General features: G+C 36.5%; 1 long non-coding RNA gene across 1 annotated transcript; it reads right to left on the bottom strand.

Annotated features, from left to right (window-relative positions):
• Positions 1–1595: 1595 nt before the first annotated feature.
• On the bottom strand, positions 1596–7498 carry LOC142761308 (uncharacterized). Its single transcript, XR_012883602.1, has 5 exons — positions 7250–7498; positions 6886–6995; positions 4819–4844; positions 2233–2264; positions 1596–2135 (listed from the first exon to the last, which is right to left on the bottom strand). It is a non-coding gene; the product is annotated as an uncharacterized LOC142761308 (long non-coding RNA).
• Positions 7499–8171: the final 673 nt, after the last annotated feature.

Here is an 8171-nt window from a genome sequence, read left to right as displayed (position 1 = left end):
AAGTGTAAACAATGGTGAGATCACACACAATCTCTCTAATAAAGCATGGAGAAGTCTCTTCCGTCACTTTCTTAGCTCTGCCTGGCCAACGATCACTAAGAAAACCATCTATTTTCCTGTCCCATTTAAGCGTAAAGACATGCTTGAAGAAATCTATTCATGGCTAAATGTTTAGCTTTCTTCAGACAGAACACACAGAGCTGCATGCACACGACTGTATTTTCATCTATCAGTAAATACTGTCCCTAAATACCGATCCGTACGCATCCCTAATTCATCCATATTTACGGATTGGTATCCGCAAATACAGTCCGTATTGCATCCATATTTGATCCATATATACGGATCCGTAAAAAAGAGGGAGGCTGCAAATGATGTCATCAACATGTTGTCTAGCAACGCTTCCGTAAATACGGACGGTAAGCGGATTCACATCCGTAGCCATCCGTATTTACGGAAGCTCCCATAGACTTCTATGGGAGAGTCTGTGCTGTAATTACTGACAAGAATAGGACAGGTTCTATAATTAAAAAAACGGACCGTAATTACTAATGAAAAATACGGTCGTGTGCATGAAGCCTAAATCTAAATGTATAACCTACAGTATAACCTTAAAGTATACGCTTGAGTTCTTTTACTAGATGAAAAACACGGAATGCTGGGTAGTGCAGTGCAATATTGAAATACGTAAATTAAGAATTAATATGTTTCTTCTTCCAATTGAGTTTCAATATAAATCAATATAGTTGTCCATGAGGTTACTGTAGTAAGATAGAGAGCAGTACATGTAGTAGAGGTAGAGAGCAATAAAGTACATGTAGTTAAAGTAGATAGCAGTACGTTACGTTTAGCACATATAGTTGGCAGTACAGTACATGTAGTACAGATAGAGAGCAGTACAGTACATGTAGTACAGGTAGAGAGCAGTACAGTACATGCAGTACAGGTAGAGAGCAGTACAGTACATGTAGTACAGGTAGAGAGCAGTACAGTACATGCAGTACAGGTAGAGAGAAGTAGAGTACATGTAGTACAGATAGAGAGCAGTACAGTACATGTTGTACAGATAGAGAGCAATACAGTACATGCAGTACAGGTAGAGAGCAATACAGTACATGGAGTACAGGTAGAGAGCAGTACAGTACATGTAGTACAAGTAGAGAGCAGTACAGTACATATAGTACAGGTAGAGAGCAGTACATTACATGTAAGGCAGGTACAGTATAGAGCACTATAGTACATGTAGTATAAGGTGGAGTGCAGTACAGTATATGCAGCACAGTTGGAAAGCAGTATAGTACATGTAGTACAGGTAGGGAGCAGTGCAATACTGCCAGAACATACACGTAGCAGTACAACACATATATTGTAAATTGAATGTTTTTACTGTCTGATGCCACAGTATAGACCACTGTGAGTTGAAAATATTGTAATCTGAGGCCATAGCACCCTGAGGGACTGCTGTATAACTGTATGAAAAAACAGCTAAGCATGATTTTTAATAGTTAAAAAAGATATATAGCAGATTTATTGTACAGTAAATAAAAATGGCTCTCTTAGCCAATCTCACATAACATTGGGAATTTATTAGCCTTTGTCATAAAAAAAAAACAACCTAAAATTAGCACAGCAATGATTTAATATTAGAACTGCTGAAGGTAATACACTCCATGCATTAATCAGGTGACTAGTATAATGGATTGTTTTCACAGTGGAATCCTATTAATGCACAAATAATAATATAATGTAATTTAATTCCCGTTCAATTATTTGCATTCTAAAATCGAACAAAGAATTGTAGAAGAAAAAAAAAGTATATTCTCATATTTCTGCCACCTATCCAGCTATCTCACATAAATCACTGCTTCATTGGCAGAGATTTATTATTTCATTACACCAGCCTTGGAATGCCACCTGTGAACCGCAGCTTCCATGGAGGAATCCAGTTATCAGGACAAGGACGGTAAATGAGCATTAAGAAGAAATCATGTTGTAAAAAAATGTCAATGTCAAAACGGTCATCCTGCATAGACTGATCTACTGTGATAAACTATAACTCTCAGATAATAATACAGTATTAGTAGTTGGACGTCTTCTGCAATCTTCATTGCCTTGCGTTTTGCTGAGTGATGTTCCTATAAGATAGAGTGGTTTATGTTTACAAAACATATTATATCTTGTAGATTTCCGGCTATTCACTATGGCAATTACTGCAATATGTTTACTATATACCATTGTGTGCACAGCTTGTCACCGCACGTATTCTGCAAAAAAAAAAAAAAAAAGAAATTTTGTCAGATTCCAGGTTTACTATAAGTGTATGTATGGTATCAAAATAATACTAATACATTTTTTTTTTATATACATTGAGAAAAAATATGGGCAAAAATATGATTAGACCCTCAGGGCTATATGGCGAAATGTAAGTCACAGATTGCCTTGCCCAGAAGCTCCATGACTTACAGTTGCATCAGTAGGATGGCGCAGACACTGCAGTTGTGCAAACCCAATTAACAGTGGGAAGACATATGAAGTGGTTGGGCTCAAAAAATCATCCGGTCCTGGCTGTTTAAACCCTTAGACTTCGCTATCGATACATACTGAGCATGGAACCTAAGTAGTAACAACAAAGGGGGGGAGGCTCCCTTTGTTCCACCATCATCATCAAAACCCCTGTATTGTGATCGCCAGGGCTGATGCTTTTAAATTGGCAGCCTGGGGTCGAAATAAGGCACCCAGGGCTGTATAGCTGTGTTCCCTGTTAGGGCATACCCATAGGTATGCCCTAAAAGATAAGTGTGCATTTTTTATGCCCAGGCAATAATATACTGAAAAATACAGATATTTTAAAACATTATAGTTAAAAATAAAAATAATAATAAATTAAAGTCCTTTGGTGGCACTAAAACAAAATGATAAATAAAATTAAGCAAAACATTGCTTAAATAAAAAAAAATGAACCTACACATATATGTACAGCGTAAAATCAAAAAAGTAAATGGCAGAATTGCTTTTTCTATGCAATCTGCCATTATAACAAATGAATAGAAATTAAACGTTAAATTATACCCCAAAATAATCCCTAAAATATCTACAACTCATCCTACACAAAAAATCGTATAAAACTGGTTAAGGCAAAAACCCGCCAAAAAATGTGGACCTGGAAGTCAAAAATGGCTTGGTTCGTAAAGGGAGTCTGTCAGTAGATTTTATGCTACCAAATGGATGACACAGATAGATAGATAGATAGATAGATAGATAGATAGATAGATAGATAGATAGATAGATAGATAGATAGATAGATAGATAGATAGATAGATAGATAGATAGATAGATATGAGATAGATAGATAGATAGATAGATAGATAGATAGATAGATAGATAGATAGATAGATAGATAGATAGATAGATAGATAGATATGAGATAGATAGATAGATAGATAGATAGATAGATAGATAGATAGATAGATAGATAGATAGATAGATAGATAGATAGATAGATAGATAGATAGATAGATAGATAGATAGATGCAGATACAGATAGATAGATGCAGAGATAGATAGATAGATAGATAGATAGATAGATAGATAGATAGATAGATAGATAGATAGATAGATAGATAGATAGATAGATAGATAGATAGATAGATAGATAGATAAGACCAAATACATGTAGGTTGGAAGAGTAATATAAGAATAATTGAAAATGGGCCTAGTCAGGAAGGGGGGTAAAGCCCCTGGTCAGGAAGTGGTTAAGGCCCTTTTACACGGGCCAATGATCGTGAACAAGCGTTCGTAGGAATGCTCGTTTCCAATCACCGCCCTGTGTAAACAGGGTAGCGATCAGCCGATGAAAGAGAAAACGCTCGTTTATTAGCTGATCGCACATTTTTTGCAAACCAAAAAATTATCACTGGTCGGCAGCACGTCTCCCTGTGTAAACAGGGAGATATGCTGCCAACATGATGCAAATGAATGGGGGCGAGCGATCATAGAAGTGATTATTCGCCCCTATCTATTACCAATGCTTGCTCCTTGTGAATGGATCAAACAAGTGCCGATCAATGTGCTGCATCGTCGATCGGCGCTTATTTTCAATGCCAGTATCGGGCTGTCTAAAAGAACCTTTAGGCATTTTTGAGTGACGTATAGAGACTAGATTGTGAGAACTATATAAACAATTGGAAATAAATAGAATTCTGGTTAATAGATCACTACTATCAATCATGTTTATGTAGAAGAATGCTGGAAAAATATAGACCATGCATGTCCTTGCAGCATCTCTCACTAATAATTTCACAAGGGAAAACCTATGATATCATCATACAACAAAGGTTTCTAAAACAAAATCCAAAAGGTGGTAGCAACAAAAGGTATATGCTACTTGAATGAAAATATACTGTACCAATTGTGGTTACTATTTATGCAGATCCCTAATAAATAAATGTGTGGATTCACCAAAAATCTGTAATCTGTAAAAGTAGAATCCACCAAAAATCTGTTTTATGACATGAAACGCATGTCTAAAACTAAGTGGCACTAAGATAGCACAGTAGAGATCAATCAAAAGCTGAGGTGGTTTATATCAGAGAAAGCAAGAGAAATAAACTTTATTAATAGTTTTGTTAAATTTAAGAAAATATTTGCATGCCTGTGAAAAATGATACATTGTAATTGTTTAATTTAAACCAATGAAGAACTTCATGAGGAATCATTTTGACATACTGACAGCACAATACATATTACTCTAAGTAATAATGTTGTTTCAAGAAACCACCATATTCCCAAATCTTCCTCCTAGTACCTTTGAGTACTTACATTCTTCTTGAAGCGTTTTCTATTTCCTGAGAAATGGAATTAAAAAAATGATTGATCACAAAGCATCTGCAACAGCTGAGCGAGGCTAAATGACAGATGAAGTTAGCGGTCTGCCAGCAGCTTTTTGCTACTTTCTTATGATGGATCTTATTGTGGCTTCTGGAAATGCTTAAGAGATATTAATGCATTTTTGCATAAATACATGATGGTCATTAACACCCAAACAGTCCCATAAATGTATGAATGCTTAGCACTTACATTGAATATTTCTGATAAAGGTAGAAAAAAGAACAACAGATTGGAGAAAGACTCCACTGACAGCGCTCAAACACTGCAATGCATAACCAGTTTTATGATATTTTTATAGAGAAAGATTGTGTTCACATCAGCGTTGGTTTCCATTCATGGGTTCCATTTGTTTCCATTCCGTAAGGTTTCACGTTTCCTTTTTAGCGGAAACAATAGCAAACAGAAATCATTTGCAATTGAAATCAATTAAATCAATTGTTGAAATCAATGGTAATGCAAACGGAAGCTTCGGTTTCCGTTTGGCTTTCCATTCATGAGTTCTTCCGACGGAAAGCTGTAATGGAACCCATGAACGGAAACCAACGCTGATGTGAACAGGCCCAAAGACAGTGACAAAGCAAAGCAAAACAGTGCAATAGTAAATAATCCAGCATAATAAACAATACCAGCAGGTAAAGAAAATAGAAAAAACGTATCAATAGCTTGACTCTTTAGCACTATATACTTCTAAAGAAAAAAATGAACATGGGCAAATAAAGGATCCATTTACATGTCACTATTTAGTGGTGATGTTGTCCTCCTTTTATAGTTGGCTAGTGGGACTGAGGTTTAAAGTGAATGTCCAACTTCTAACACCATGTTGTTTTTAGGTCTTCAATTCTGTTTAATTTCTTGATATATTGTTATAGATGTCAGAGCTTCATTTTTCTGATACTGAGAAAAGACCTGGACAGATACAAAATATTACATTCTGACTGCCTGCAGCCACTACTAGGGGGAGCTTAGGAATTTAGTTCATATTATTTTATAATTGAGTTTATGTATAACAGTATGCAATAAGCTCCCAAGCTCCCTCTAGTGGTGGCTGCAGGCAGCCAGAATGTTTTTAAGTCTTTGAGGGGAATTTATCAACTTTTAGTCCAACTTCTAAAAAGTTGAAGGGGCTCACCGGAAGGGGGAGGGGCCATTTATGGCTCATCGCAATCACTATAATTTACCACAGAAACTGGCGTAATATAAAGTGGAAATCTACGCCAGCTTCTGGCTGCCATAGATTTCACTAATTTGCGCATGAACAGCCGAAGATGCAACACATGCCTTAAGAGGCGTGCACCTCTTAATAAATTTGTTGCATCTTACTGCAGCTTGTTTCCTAGTAAGACTGGCGTATGAAATCTCAGTCTAAATTTCCCTCCTATGCCTATACAGGGTATTTGGAGCTCTGTATCAGAAAAACAAGACTATGATTAAATAATAAGAAATTAATTATCACATAATTAGATTAAAACTAATGATATGGAAGGGTGGACATTCACTTTCAGAATGCTCTACTGTTTCTGTTACTTCCATAGACTTCAATAGAGAGAGCCACAGTTATGTTCAGTTACCTTCCTATTTAGTCTCCATTTAGATACCCCCAACCTATCAGACATTTATGTTTGGTGAATTTGCTATAAATGTCTAAAGTTGGAAAAAAAAAACCTTTAAAGCACGATCCTGAATATTCAGATATGAGGAATACATTGAATAAATGGCAACCACATACATCACAAATATGGCGCATGTGCTCAACTCCATATATACGATAAATTTACTCCCAGTGTTATTGTCTAATGAGATTTAAAACAGAAAAATTTAAAATAAATAAAAATGATAGTGAGTGTGACAAACTATAATAAGCACGCTATTAATGAGTGTGAGAATGACTCAAGTCTGATATCTGGTAGGAACTGAGGATTAAAAGAGAAAAAGATGGCGCTCCATAGCGTGGAACCTTAGTGGCTTTGGATGAGCATAAAATAAAGTTGAACTGCTCACCTGGTCAGGTTGTGCTGAGCAGGCTCAACTCTGTGAATAGGTAAAATGATGCAAGCTGCTGCTTTCCCTGGTGCCGGATCTGTGAGTAACGGCCGTAATACAGATGTAAGCTGTAGGAAGAAAAAACAGGGCCATTGTAGCGCTGAAAAACATCACAAACAGACTTCCAAGTATAGATGGCGGTGTTTAATGGGAAATAACGGACAAGGCGTTTCAGCTCCGAACCAGAGCCTTCATCAGGTCCTAGTGCCAGCCCATAGAACAGGCAGCTATATGTACACACAGACAAATGCAGTTAAAATGGTGGATAAAGTGGTGTCAAAGTGTTGCAGACACAGGTCACAGTTACATAACAATTACTTACCAGGTTAAAAAAAAGTGTGCAGAGGAACACTAGTAAGTTGTAAACCAGAGCAGCAGTTGTGGTGTTGCTAACCTAAAGTCAGTATTTATTAAAACATTTAAAAATAAATCAAGTAGAAAACCGAATGCTGAGGCAGGTAGTCATGGCAACGTCATGGCCTGGGTTGTCAGAGCCGGCATATAGGCATTAAACGGATTCCCTGCATTATTATTATATGCCTATACGCCGCCTCGGACAACCCAGGATGCCGTTCAGCATGAAATCTCTCACTGAGACAGCAGTCAGCTGCTCCCACTGTTTACACGTTGCCATGACGAACTGCCTCAGCATTCAGTTTTCTACTTTATTTATTTTTACATTTTCTTAATAAATACTGACTTTAGGTCAGCAAAACCACAAGTGCTGCTCTGGTTTACAACTTACTAGTGGTCCTCTGCACACTTTTTTTAACCTGGTAAGTAATTTTTATGTAGTAAAGAATGGGAGAGATCCTCCAGCCCACCTGGTTGTATGTTCACATTGCCGGCAGCGCTAATGTTTGTTTGGATTTGATTACTGATCATGTTCAAAACATCTTCACCCCGATAATAAACATTTTTGTAGAGTCACACTATTAAGTTTTCATTATCCAAACAAACATTACTATTTAATAAAATATGAGATTTAATAAACACGGAAAAAGACTCACTACATATTGTATATCTGTGCCATTATACTATAAAACCGGAACAAAAAGAGTATATACACCAGTACTCGATCCAATATACGCCACATTCCAGTAAATAAATATAAAATATAATGTATTATTGTCCCATGTGTACCTCCAGTAACAATAATTTTTTAATTTAGCACCTTTCACATACACATGTACATTTTGACTCAATTTGTCCACACTTAGATAAACTCTCTTCACTGGTCAATT

Source organism: Rhinoderma darwinii, chromosome 4, assembly GCF_050947455.1.
Source record: "Rhinoderma darwinii isolate aRhiDar2 chromosome 4, aRhiDar2.hap1, whole genome shotgun sequence".
Taxonomy (NCBI): domain Eukaryota; kingdom Metazoa; phylum Chordata; class Amphibia; order Anura; family Rhinodermatidae; genus Rhinoderma; species Rhinoderma darwinii.
Note: the sequence above shows the minus strand (reverse complement) of the source record. Positions and strands in the feature narration are given on the sequence as shown.